Source organism: Prionailurus viverrinus, chromosome A3 (assembly GCF_022837055.1).
Source record: "Prionailurus viverrinus isolate Anna chromosome A3, UM_Priviv_1.0, whole genome shotgun sequence".
Lineage (NCBI taxonomy): Eukaryota > Metazoa > Chordata > Mammalia > Carnivora > Felidae > Prionailurus > Prionailurus viverrinus.
In genome coordinates, this window is record NC_062563.1 from 19,050,077 (window position 1) to 19,064,516 (window position 14,440).

Consider the following 14,440-nt stretch of genomic DNA (forward strand, 5'->3'; position numbering starts at 1 on the left):
GTAAGCGAAAGAAAGAATCTGAGTGCTTTTAATTAGCATTTCTCTTACTGGGAGTGAAATCAGTATCCTTTCTCCTGCGTACAGTCTTGCTGGGCTTTGTAGTGAGGCCATTGAAGAAAGTCATCGGTGCAGACTGAGCCTGGAAAGAGGGGGAGGAGCATCATGTCCACAGGAGAGAGCCTGAGAGTTCTCTTTTAAATGAATGTTCGTGAGAGGTTCAAGCAGACTCAGTCTCCTGCAAGCTAGTTAGTCCGTAAACTCTCTCACCCACATTGGAAAAATTCAATTAAAACAAAACAAATGTAATTCAGAAGTAAAACCACATCCAGAACAAACCATTTATATTGCTTTTTAAAATTTTTAGTCTTAAATTTAATAAAGTGATTTACTTTTGTATTTGAAACAAAATTTAGGATGCAAGTAACATAATATGTTTAAGTTTGCAAGGAGCTGCCCCGTGCTTCCCAGCGTGCAGGCTCTGACTGGTTGACTCTCAGGGTATCCTTTGATCCCTCAAGGTTTGCTCCCAGCCTCCTCCTGTCCCCAACTCATCATCCCCCACCCTGCCCACCCTCTGTCCGCCTTCCCTCGGCTTTTGCAGTGAGCAGGTTTTGGCAAAGACCACAGTCTTTTCACTCGGAGCATTGGCATTGCACAGCCTCACTGCTCAGTAGCGGCCTGACCGTTAGTTCTCTAAAATGCTTCTGACCAAACTGGCCCCATCCAGTTTTTCACCTGGAAAGGAACCTTCCAGTCTTAACAGCACAGGTTTGCTTTTGAGTTTTGCGGTAAGCTTCCCAGGTTCAAACCTATCTTGGTTGATGGCAGGGCCATCCTTCAAGTCCCTCAGATCAGAAACCCAGGAGGTCTCCCTGATTGCTATGGATACAGTGTCCACACACTCCATCCAGTCCTTCAGGAAATCTTGTCGGCTCTACTTTGAAAACGTATTTAGAATCCAGCCACGTCTCTGCCTCCATCTGCACCATCCTGGTCCATGCTCCTGTCATCTGCTGCCTGGATAACCTCCTCACAGGTTTCCCGCTTCTCCACTTGTTTCTCCTGCTGTCTGTTCTCCACGCAGCCAGCAGAGGCGACCTGGAGCCACAAGTTGGATCGGGTCAGCCCTTTCTGTTCCAAGCGCTCCCCGTGGCTCTGCCCACCTCAGGGAAACCAGGTCGTCATGGCATGTGGCTCTGCACAGTAGGCCTCCTCACCTCTCTGACCCTGTCTTCTCCCACCCTCTCGACTCCTCCTACCCATCTGTCCTGGCCTCCATGCTGGCCTTTGAACCAGCCGGGCACATTGTCACTTCAGGGTCCATGCCAGCTTGTGTGCTCTTCCCACACATCCAGATGGCTCCCTGCCTCACCTCCAGGTCTCTGCTCCCGTGTCATGTTCTCAGGCCATTCCAGACACCACGTTTCACACTGCAGCCTCATCCTTCCCCACCCAGTGTGGACTCCTTCTCCCTTCCCTGCTTTATTTCTCTCCATTGCACTTACAATTTGATTGATTTATTTGCTTTATGGTCTGTCTTCCAAACTAGAATGTAAACTCCAGGAAGGTAGAGATCTTTATTTATTTATTTTTTAGATCTTGCTCATACTAAAGCATCTAGAACAGTGCCTGGCACAGGGTAGGTGCTTAGCAAACAGTTGTTAAATGAACTCTCTCTCTTTTCTTTACCAAACTTGTTCCTCAGAGTCTGTCAAACCTAAACTAAAATAAACAAGTGTACTTTGGTACTGGTACTGGTGATGTGAATTAAATCCAGGAGCACTCATCCCTATTTTTTGAGGAATCTCACAGTGTAAATACTCAGGCGTCATTTGGGTAACAATATGGGGAGAAATCAAGTATGACACAAGAAGTGCCATTAAGGAGAATGCTAAATCCATTCAGACTGTATCTGGAGGATTCAGTTTCGATTCAGGCGCCGCTCCTAAGAGGGCTGTAGACAAATAAGAACACGTTCAGAGAAAAGCAGTGGGGAGGCGCAGATGGTCCAACCCGTGACACGGAGTGCAGGAACAAGAATGGGGAAAAGACTCCTAGGGAATAGGATTCCTTTTTTGAAATGTTGAGAAGGTGTTCTGTGGAAGATTACTAGGTCCACAGAGAAGATCTGTAGACCTGGAATCATTTCCTTACTCCCCTCCACCCCATCCCAAGCACATCTAGCTCTTGTGCAACCTGAACGTTAGGAGAGAGGCCTCCCTAAAGAAAAAAAGTATAAAGAATATAAGTATAAATTTATAAAAAATAATAGATACAGGCCACTGAAGATGCCTGTGCAGTGAGGGTCCCCAAAGCATCAGCTTCATTTATTTCACGATAAATCCACCCCAGTCAGATTGCGTATGCCAGCAAAACTGAGCTCCTTGTAATTCTCCGAACACACCATGTTTTCTCTTCCTTCGGTGGCTTCACATAGAGTGTTCCCTGTCTAGAACACTCTTCTCAACAGTATCTACTCATCCTTTAACTTCTAATTCAAAGGTTACCTGTTCTGTGAGGCCTTAGCCGAGTCCTCCGGATAACTTAGGTGGTATGGCTTTTCCCACACCCTCACTGAATCCCATGCGTGCCTCCACTATGGTACCTGGCTTCTTGTTTGACTTTGGTTGATTTGTCAGGCTTCCCTTATACTGTGTATTGGTCAGGATGGGCTGGATTATGCCATAGTAACAAGCAAGTCCAAAAACCTCAGTGGCTTAAAACAGCAAAGGTTATTTCTTGCTCACACTGTGTGTATACATTGTGGGTCAGCTTTTGTTCTCACTTTATGCTAACAGAGTAGGCACAATCTGGAACACTGCCAGTTGTGGGCCAGAGAATAAATAGTGAAGCAGAACATGTACTTTCTCTTAAAGCTTTCTCCTAGAGATGGCATACTTGTCTACATTCCATTGGTTATAACTAATTGCAGGTGGTCAGGGAAATCCAACGTGACCCGTAGGCGAGGAAGCTCCAGAATATTGGCCAGTAGCCTCACAGCCTCAACAATTAGCTTCTTGAGAACAGGGGTGGCACAATTCTAAAAATCTTTATATACCCAGTATCTAGCACATGGTACTTAGCACATAGTAAGTCTTCAACTGTTTTGAGTGAAAAATGTAGAGAGCGAAACCTAAAAGAAGGTAATTGCTTTCCGTTTACTGCAAGGAACCATTTCCAACATCTTTTCAACCTCAATAGGTGCTGACCTTCCTGTCTCTGGAAGTATTCAAGCATAGGCTTTCCTAACTGGTTAGTGATATTTTCAACATAATTCATGCAAAGATGAGTGATTAGAGACTGATGTGGTCTCTAAAATCCCTTTAATTCTGGGTACTCTGTATTTATATCCTAATCACCTTTCTGAGCTTGAGAAGGAATAAATTTGTGTTCACGGAAAAGGTGATAACATCTGACTGGAGCAGGCTATTCTGTTGGTGACTTGAGAGAAACAAGAATGAGTTGAGGGGAATAAACAAGTAGAGGGCTCTGGCCCCAAGCCCTCCACTGAAGGGTGATTACTAAATGCACAAAGTATCGTGTCCCTTACAACCCAGAGCGTAAAAGGAGGCCAGCACTGGACTTGGCGTTGCTTTGACACTTGAGGATTCGGCTTAGAAACAGGCTTGAACTCTTTGTGATTCCTTTCTTTGTTTCAGCAAAACCTGATAATTGTAGCCAGCAGATCTGCTGGCCTGCCAAGGTTCTGCCCACACACATTCCTGAGGATGGACGGTTCCCTTGTGTTCTCTTTGTTATAGATTCCTGATGACTGACTTGGTCTAGTCACTTGGCCCCGCTGTAACAGAACTCTGTAGTCATACATAGGAGTAAATAACGTGCCCCCTCTTCTGACAGTGTAAAATGTTATACATATTAAGGATCATGGTAGCCCTGTCAAATCCTAATTAAAAAAAAGACAACACTGGAATAATTCAGCTTCTAAAACCTTTGAGCCCTTGGTAAGTTGGCTCAAAATAATAGAATTCATAATGTAAATAATGTAAAAATAATTAAAGGTAGTGGGTTTATTATTCAGTTGGTATTCAGAGTGAATATGGTCTAAAAAACAACATGGGATTTAGTCAGAATATCAGGCTCGTCCGCAGATCTGCTGTGTGACTTTGTCACGTCACCTCAATGTGAAGATGGGGGAAGGGACAATAACCACCGGCGACTTGGAAGGCTAGGGGGATGGATCAAAAGAAATGAAAGTACTTTGCAGGCTATGAAGCACTTTGAGTGATAACATGGAAGTAAATCCAGTTTCCTAGTTGGTCATGGAAATTTCTCGGCCTTTCTTTCTAGCATAGCGGTGGCGCCATCTGTGCAAATTGATCCTCTTGTGTGTGGTGTTATCTTAGACTGCAGAAGTCTCTTCAGATGGAACCTATTGATTCAATTCGGAGCTTCTGGCAGTGGTTCACAGCACCAGCCACTGATCCCCACTGCTGGGATCACTTGACTCATGCTGAACAGTGATCCTGAAAGGTATCCACACGTTCGATCACTTATAGCCCTGACTGAATTCATATGAGAACCTGCCGGGTTTTTTGTTTTGTTTTGTTCGCACATCTGGCTCCAATACAACTTGTTGACACGCTTTGGGTGCTTAAGGGGTTCACTGATTTTTTTCAGCTACTGTGTGCAACTCCATGCAAATATGTGATATTTAGGATGTTTGTAAGTAGGGCTCTTTTTAAGTATCAAAATTCTGTAAGTGGGGCTCTTTTTAAGTATCAAAATTCTGCAAGGATTCTGCCTCCATTTGTGCCCTTATGGATTTCAGGGTGTCAAGCGTTCTTTGAAGTGGTCAGATTCGTTGATGGATTAAGAACCGTGAGTGGTCACCATCCCTCCACCTCCCTAGTCCAGGCCACAGCAGTTATCTTGTATTGTTCCAGGCAAATGACCTCCACAAGTCAGGCTTAGCAAGTAAATGACAAGATAGTGATACCACTTAGGGGCTCCATGTTGACAAAGCCTGGGCACCCCTCCTGCGCAGATGGTTCATGTCACATCGAACCTCCCTGCTCTGTGTGAGCGACTTACAACCACCCCATATGCTGGCCTCTCCATTGCAGGGTGTACTGCTCACTGGCACTATTAATTTTACCTATTTTAATATCTACTGATATTTTTTAATTAAAAGCAATACATTGGGCACCTGGTGGCTCAGTCGGTTGAGTGACTTTAGCTCAGGTCATGATCTCGCGGTTCGTGAGTTTGAGCCCCACATCAGGCTCACTGCTGTCAGCCTGTCAGCATGAAGCCTGCTTGGGATCCTCTGTTCCCCTCTCGCCCACCCCCGCCGCCACTTGCACTCTCTCAAAAGTAAATAAATATTTAAAAAGCAACACATGACTGTAACAAATTCAAACAATATAGAAAGCACAAAGTTACAAAAAGAAGGTAAATGTTCCTGTCTGTCCTAATAAAATCACTCACTATTCAATGGATCAGTATTTATTCTTTGTTCTTTTAAATTTTGTTTCTATTCAAGCAAATATAAGTCTACAAAGATTGTTCTTTAAAAAATGAAACATATTTTGCAGCACATTATGTATTATTATTTAAATACGTCTTAGAGATGTATTCACATCAGTACCCATAGGTCTTAACCTTTTTAAATGGCTGTGTTTCATTTCCTAGTGCTAGCTCTATTGTGTGTTTCATCACCACCCGACTAATGGACGTTGTTGCTACTACGAAATGATGCAGTGGATAACCTGATTGGGATCTTTGCGATCATGTGCGTGTATTTTTGTACTTCATCAGATTATGTGGGCTTTTCAGAGTGAAATGGCTAGATAAAAGGAAAGGGCGTTTCAAGTTTTGATGGCTATTGCTAAATTGACCTCCATAAAAATTTCACCAATTTATACTCTCCTATTGCATGAATATGACACAGTCTGTTTTTCTGATTTTTGTCAATCTGTGAAGAAGGAGGAAGAGCCTCATTTAAAAAAAAATTTTTTTTAATCTTATTTTTGAGAGAGAGAGAGAGAGAGAGAGCGAGAGACAGAGAGCGAGCACGAGAGGCTGAGGGGCAGAGGGAGAGGAAGACGAAGAATCCAAAGCAGCCTCCAGGCTCTGAGCTGTCAGCACAGAGCCCAGTGCAGGTCCAAACTTAGCAACCATGAGAACATGACCTGAGCCAAAGTCAGATGCTCAATGGAAGGAGCCACTTAGGTGCCCCGAGCCTCATTTTTAATTTAATTTTCATTTCCCTAATTACCAGTGAGGTTGAGCATCTTTTCTAGTTAATAGCTTGTGGTAATTTGCTTGTTCATTTCCTTGCCCCCTTTCTAGTATTTTTGTCATATACATTGTAAACATTATCGTCATCTTATAAATTTCCTCCCAGTGTGTCACTTATGTCTAAGCCTTATTAATGGTTTCCTTTAGTAGTCAAAATTTATCATATTTATGAAGTCAAATCAATCAACCTTTTCTTTTGCAGTTGCTAGGTTTTAAGTCTTGCACAGAAAAAATTTTCAGCACAACTTAAAAAGATTTTCACTGTATTTTTTCTAATATGTTTGTGATTTTGTTTGTTGTATTTCTATGTTAAATTCACCTGGAAATTATTTTTCTTTAAAATATTGGTGAGGATTGAACTTAGTTGCTCTAATACTTATTAATTTGCCTCACTTTCCCAACTGATTTAAAAATAGCACTGTTTTCATACTCTGAAAATTCCATATATGCAAAGTGTATCTAGATGATCTATTCATCCATTTATCATTTCTTATGCTGATAATACACTATTCTAATTACTCAAGCTTTAAATGTTTTTTTAATGTTTATTTTTGAGAGAGAGAGCGAGGGAGGGGCAGAGAGAGAGCGAGAGAGAGAAGAGAGAGAATCCCAGGCAGGCCCTGAAGTCAGTGCAGAGTCCAAGGTAGGTCTCGATCTCACGAACCAGGAGATCATGACCAGAGCCAAAATTAAGAGTTGGATGCTTAACCACCCAGGCACCCCTCAAGTTTTAAATATGTTTTGATGTTGGGCACCTGGGTGGCTTAGTCGGTTGAGCAGCCAGCTTTGGCTCAGGTCATGATCTTGCGGTGTGAGCCGCACACCGGCCTCTGTGCTGTCAGAGCCTGCTTTGGATTCTGTGTCTCCATCTCTCTCTCCCTCCCTCCCCCCCCCCCTCTGCCCCTCCCCTGCTTGTGTGTGCTCTGAAAAATAAACATTAAAAAAAATATGTTTTGATGTCTTGTAAAGCAAGTTCATCTAAATAGTTTTGTTTTAAAACTTAAAGCTGTTTTTTGCTTTTTGCCTTCCAGAGGAATTTCAGATTTAGCTTGTCAAATTCTATAAAGAATCCTGATGGCAATTCCTCAAACATTTTTTTAATAAAAACTTTCAGGGGCGCCTGGGTGGCGCAGTCGGTTAAGCGTCCGACTTCAGCCAGGTCACGATCTCGCGGTCCGGGAGTTCGAGCCCCGCGTCGGGCTCTGGGCTGATGGCTCAGAGCCTGGAGCCTGTTTCCGATTCTGTGTCTCCCTCTCTCTCTGCCCCTCCCCCGTTCATGCTCTGTCTCTCTCTGTCCCAAAAATAAATAAACGTTGAAAAAAAAAAAAAAAAAACTTTCAGACATGCAGAAAAATTGAACTAATTTTATAGTGAACACCCACATCCTCATCACCTAGACTTTACCGTCCCCATTTTACAGTACTTGCATTACCTGCTGGCATTTTGATTGTGATTGTGATTGTACTGGATTTAGAGATTAATCTAGAGAAGACTGACATCTACATAGTTCTGAATCTTTGCCTCCAGGAATATACTATGACTCTCCACTTATTTAGGTCTTCTTTTTTGTTCTTGTTAGAGTTTTGCAGTTTTTGCCATATAGATATTGCCTGTGTTTTTACAAAGGTTTACTCTGAGATCTTTTCCAGTTTTGGTTGTTAATGTGAATGGGCTCTCCACCACCCCCTCCCATTTCCTTCTCTAATGGATTATTTTTGGCATAGGGGAAATGTAATGATTTGTGTGTATTGCTAATGTATCTCATCATTTTTTTAAGCTTATTTATGTTTTGAGAGGGATAGCATAAGCAGAGGAGGGGCAGAGAGAGAGAATCCCAAGCAGGCTCTGCACTATCAGCACAGAGCCCAATGTGGGGCTCGATCTCATGACCATGAGATCATGACCTGAGCCGAAATCAAGAGTTGGACGCTTAATCGACTGAGCCACCTAGGAGCCCCTATCTCATCCTCTTACCCAGTCCTCTTATTAGTTATAACAGTTTTTCAGGAGATTTTCTTATTCATGTGCAAATAACACCAGTTTGTCTCATCTTATTGTCTAGGATCCCATTACAATGTTAAATAATGATAGTGGGAATTCTTATCTTGTTCCTGAGTTGAGTGTTTCACTACTAGGTGTAATGTTTGTTGTGGTTTCTGGTAGAAATCCTTTATCTTCAGGACGTTTCCCTCTTTTTTCCTTCATTTCCTAAATCTTTTAAAAAATGAGAGTTTAGACCGAAACAAGAGTAGAGACCATTTGGACCTGTGAGACACATACAGAACCCTCCACTCAACAACAGCAGAATGTGCATGCACCTTCTTTTCAAGTGCACCTGGAACATTCTCTGGGATGGATCATATATTAGGACATAAAACAAAGCCCTAACAAATTTTAAAAGATTGAAATTATACCAAGTGCCTTTTCCAACCACATTTCTTTGTGGTTGGAAATGAGATGAAATGAAATGAAACAAATCACTAGCAAAAAGAAAACTGGAAAATCCACAAATATGTGGAAACTAAACAACACACTCTTGAACAACCAATGGGTCAAAGAAATCACAAGGGGAACTGGAAAATATCTTGAAACAAATGAAAACACAAACATAACATACCAAAACTTATGGATGCAGCAAAAGCAGTACTAAGAGGGTCATTTATAGTGGTAAATGTTTACATTAAAAAAAAGGAAGATCTCAAATCAACAACTCACTCTGTACCTCCAGGAACTAGGAAAAGAACAAACTAATCCCAAAGTTAGCAGAAGGAAGAGAACAATAAAGATTAAAGCAAAAATAAAATACAGAATAGAAAAACAATAGAAGCCAGTGAAACAGAGTTGGTTTTTTGAAAAGATCAACAAACTTTGGCACACCCTTAAAACAATTTGGCACGCCCTTAGCCAGACTAAGAAAAAAGAGAGGAGACCCAATGACAAAAATCAGAGATGAAAGAGAAGACAGTACAACTGATGCCACAAAAATTAAAAGGATCACAGGAGACTATTAGGAACAATTATATGCCAACACATTGGGTAACCTAGAAAGAATGGATACATTCCTGGAAACACACAACCTACCAAGACTAGATGATGAGGAACCATTAAAGATCCGGTCAGACTTCTAACTAGTAAGGAGACTTGAATAAGTAATCAAAAAGCTCTCCACAAAGAAAAGCCCAGGACCAGACAGCTTCACTGGAGATTTCTACCAAACATTTAAAAAAATGACACCAAACCTTCTCAAACTCTTCCAAAAATTGAAAAGAAGGGAACACTTCCAAACTCATTTTATGAGGTAAGCATTACCCTGATACTGAAACAAAGATATAACAAAAAAGCTACTGACCATATTTCTGATTACTGTTGGTACAAAAGTGCTTAACAAAATACTAGTAAATCAAATTCAAATTTTTTTTTTTTCAACGTTTATTTATTTTTGGGACAGAGAGAGACAGAGCATGAACGGGGGAGGGGCAGAGAGAGAGGGAGACACAGAGTCGGAAACAGGCTCCAGGCTCTGAGCCAACAGCCCAGAGCCCGACGCGGGGCTCGAACTCCCGGACTGCGAGATCGTGACCTGGCTGAAGTCGGACGCTTAACCGACTGCGCCACCCAGGCGCCCCTAGTAAATCAAATTCAATAGCACATTAAAGGGATTATATACCATAACCAAGTGGGCTTATTCCTGGAACCCAAGGAATGTACTACATATGAAAATCAATGTAATATACCACATTAACAGACTGAGGGACCAAAACCATAGGATTATCTCAATTGATGCAGAAAGAGCACTTGATAAGATTAGACATCTTTCATGGTAACACTCCAAAAACTAGGTATGGAAGGTAATTACCTCGACATAATAAAGGCCATATATGAAAAGTCCACAACTAACATTATGCTTAATGGTAAAAAACTGAAAGCTTTTCCTTTAAGATCAGGAGCAAGTCAAGGATGCCCACTCACACCACTTCTATTTCAACATACTACCGGAAATCTTAGCAGAGCAATTAGTCAAGAAAAATAAAGGCATCCAACTTGGGAAGGAAGAAGTCAAATTATCTCTCTTCACAGATGATATGATCATATATGTAGAAAATCCTTAAGCTTCCACAAAAATAACTGTCATAACAAAAGAATTCAGCAAAGTTGCAGGACATAAAGTCAACACACAAAAATCGGTTGTGTTTCTATATACTAGAAGTGAAAAATCTAAATAGGAAAACAGACTCATTTACAGTCGCCTCAAAAGAACAAAATAACTAGAGAGCCCAAAGACTCATACACCAAACACTACAAAACAGTATCAAAAGAGACTAAAGAAGACCCAAGTAAAAAGAAAGACATCTTATGTTCATGGATTAAAAGACTTAATGTTGCTAAAATGTTCTTACTACTCAAACCAATCTACAGATTCAATGCAATTTTTATTAAAATCCTAATGGCATTTTTTTTTGCAGAAATGGGAAAAATCCTGAAATTCATATGGAATTTCAAAGGAACCTGAATAGCCAAAACAGTCTTGAGAAAGGAAAGCAAAGCTGGAGGCCTAACAAATCCTAATTTCAAAATATATTACAAAGCTACAGTAAGAAAAATTGTATGGTACTGGCATAAAGATGGACATAGACCAATGGAACAGAGTAATAGCCCAGAAATAAACTCTTGCATATGTAGTTAAATGATTTCCAACAGGTGTGCCAAGGCTACTGCACAATGGAGAAAGGATAGTCCCTTCAACAAATGGTGCAGGAAAAACTGGATCTCCACATGAAAAAGAATGAAGTTGGACCGTTACCTCACACCATATACAAAAATTAACTCAAAATAGATGAAAGACCTAAACATAAAAGCTGAAACTATAAAACTTCAAGAAGAAAATATAGGGGTGATGGCTTCATGACATTGGTTTGGTAATGATTTCTTGGATATGACATGGAAAGCACAAGCAATAAAAGCGAAAATAGACAATGACTATAGACAAATAGACAAATTTGACTATCAGATTTGACTATATCAAACTTAAAAATTTCTATACCTCAAAGGAAACAATCTAACAGACTGAAAAGGTGACCTGTGGAATAGGAGGAAATACTTGCAAACTGTGTTATCTGATAAGGATTAGTGTCTAGAATATATAAAGAAATCCTATAACACAACAAATAACCTGATTGAAAAATGAACCAAGAACTTGAATAGACTTTTCTCCAAAGAAACTGTACAAATGACCAACAAGTATATGAAAAGATGTTCAGCATCACTAATCATTAGGGAAATTCAAATCAAACCAAATGAGGTATCACCTCATACATGTTAGGGTGGTCACCATTAAAACAAACAAAGAAACAAACAGAAAATAACAAGTGTTGGTGAGGATGTGGAGAAATTCATTGTTGGTGGGAATGTAAAATGGTGTAGCTGCTATGGAAAATATTATGAAGGTTCTTAGAAAATCAGAAATAGAATTACCATATGTCCAGCAAGCCTACTTCGGGGTATATATGCAAAAGTATCAAAAGCAGGGGTTCAGAGAGATATTTGTACACCCTTGTTCACAACAGCATTATTCACAATAGGCCAAACATGGAAGCATCCTAAATATTCTTCAAAAGATGAATGGATAAAATTTGGCATATATGTACAATGGAATGCTATTCATTCTTAAAAAGGAAGGAAATCCTGTCACATGGTATAACACGAATTAACTTTGAGGACATTATCCCAAGTGAAAGAAGCCGGTCACACAAAGACAAATACTGCATGCTTCTACTTTTATGAGGTATCTAAATTTGCTGGACTCACAGAAGCAGAAAGTAGAATGATGGTTTCCAGGGGTTAGGGAGGGGGAAAAAGGGATCCATTGTTGTTCAGTGGGTATACAGTTTCAGTTTTGCAAGATGAAGAGAGTTCTGGAGATAGGATACACGAGAATGTGCATATAGTTTACTGTGCTGGACACTTCAAAGTAGTTGAGATGGTAAATTTTATAGTGTGTGGTTTTTACCACAATAAAAAATTGAGAGAGCCTGGGTGGCTCAGTCAGTTGAGTGTCTGACTCTTTTTTTTTTTCTTATTAATTTTTTTTTCAATGTTTATTATTTATTTTTGGGACAGAGAGAGACAGAGCATGAACAGGGAAGGGGCAGAGAGAGAGGGAGACACAGAATCGGAAACAGGCTCCAGGCTCTGAGCCATCAGCCCAGAGCCTGACGCGGGGCTCGAACTCATGGACCGCGAGATCGTGACCTGGCTGAAGTCGGACGCTTAACCGACTGCGCCACCCAGGCGCCCCGAGTGTCTGACTCTTGATTTTGGCTCAGGTCAGGATCCCAGGGTTGTGGGATTGAACCCATATCGGGCTCCGTGCTGAGTGTGGAGCCTGCTTAGGATTCATTCATTTATTCATTCATTCTCTCTCTCTCTCTCTCTTAAAAAAAAAATTGAGAGTATAATCTTATTAAATGCTGTTTTGGTTCTTCTCCTTTAATTAATTAATGAAATTAATTTTTTAAAGAAATTTCCTAATATTTAAGACACTTTGAAATCTTGGCATAAACCACAGCTTCATTTATGACAGATTATGAGCCAATTTCCTTAATATGTGGAGGACTCTCTATAATGCTAAGCAAAATAAGTCTGTCAGAGAAAGACAAATATCCTATGATTTCACTCATATGTGGAATTTAAGAAATGGAAGAAAAAAAAAAACCCAGACAAACCAAAAAATGGACTCTTCCCTAGAGAGAGCAAACTGATGGTTACCAGAGGGCAGGTGGATGGCAGGATGGGGGAACTGTTGAAGGGGATTAAGAGTACACTTGTCGGTCATGATGAGCACTGAGTACTATATGGGATTGTTGAATCACTATGTTGTACCCCTGAAACTAATACAGCACACTATATGTTAACTATCCTAGAATAAAAAAATATATATGGAGGACTCTCAAAATCCCCTAGAACAATGGACAAAAAAGAATTTGTTACAAAATGTCAATGATATGTGAGAAGATTTTCAGCCATTCCTGTAAAGAAATGCAAGTTAAAACAATCGTGACCAGTTTTTTGTGTGTCAAATTAGCAAAGACTAATAGTAACTATATGCAGTGATAGTGAGGGCACTCTAGTTCTCTGGTGGCGAGAGTGAAAATCAGTATCTATTTGGAGGACAACTTTGTATTTTACTAACAATATTTTACTAGTATGAAATTCTTATAAGAAAGTCAGAATTTCACAAATTCTCAAAAGCACAAAAATATATGCAGGGACAGTTTTTGAGCCATTGCCTATAATAGCTTAAAAACTAGAGAAATGTGCAAATGTCTGTTAACAGCTGGATTGGTTAAGTAAATTATGATGCACCCATAATTAGAATGTCATTTCAAAGAGCGAGCTGAGGGGTGTGTGGGTGGCTCAGTTAAGCATCTGACTCTTGGTTTTGGCTCGGGTCATGATCTCACTGTTCGTGGGTTCGAGCCCCACGTCAGGCTCTGTGCTGACAGTGCGGCGCCTGCTTGGGATTCTGTCTCTCTCCCTCTCTGTCTCTCTGCCCTTCCCCCACTCTTGCTGTCTCTGTCCCTCTCAAAATAAATACACGCACGATCTCGCGGTCCGTGAGTTCGAGCCCCGCGTCAGGCTCTGGGCTGATGGCTCAGAGCCTGGAGCCTGTTTCCGATTCTGTGTCTCCCTCTCTCTCTGCCCCTCCCCCGTTCATGCTCTGTCTCTCTCTGTCCCAAAAATAAATAAACGTTCAAAAATAAATAAATAAATAAATACAATCAAAATAAATACACGTAAAAAAAATAAAAGCGTGATATAAACTGTGGACTCTGCCACTCTTCCCATTGTCACGGAAGACACTGAGGAGCAGAATGGGGTGTAAAATACAACTCCATATTTTGTTGTTTAAAAAGTGGTTATAATAATCTATGCCTAGAAAACATACTTGAAAAATGGACACCAGATTGTTAACACCAGCTGTCTTTGGGGTGAATAGGGACGAATTTTACTTCAGTTCATTGTTTCTGAGAGAGAGAAGTTTCTACATAAAGAGCATAATTTGAAGGAGGAAGTAAAAAGGGTAAATCTCTATTACAAAAAGAGAAGGCTACCTGCAAGTTTTTGTTTTGGATAAAGTTGAGATGTACATAGCGTCTGTTATACCACAGGACCGCCTTTG

General features: G+C 40.7%; 1 protein-coding gene across 5 annotated transcripts in view; it reads left to right on the forward strand.

The window, feature by feature from the left end:
* The window catches only part of ZHX3 (zinc fingers and homeoboxes 3), a 106,374-nt gene that overhangs the window by 78,252 nt on the left and 13,682 nt on the right, over nucleotides 1-14,440 (forward strand). The window contains exon 3 of one of the 5 annotated variants that reach the window (XM_047851663.1): nucleotides 4,309-4,491. The exons of 3 other annotated variants lie outside the window; for them this stretch is intronic. The gene's annotated coding sequence lies outside the window, so the exon portion shown is untranslated. Of the gene's footprint in view, nucleotides 1-4,308; nucleotides 4,492-5,690; nucleotides 5,753-14,440 lie in introns of those variants that run through there. One more of the 5 variants, XM_047851667.1, reaches the window with a different exon arrangement.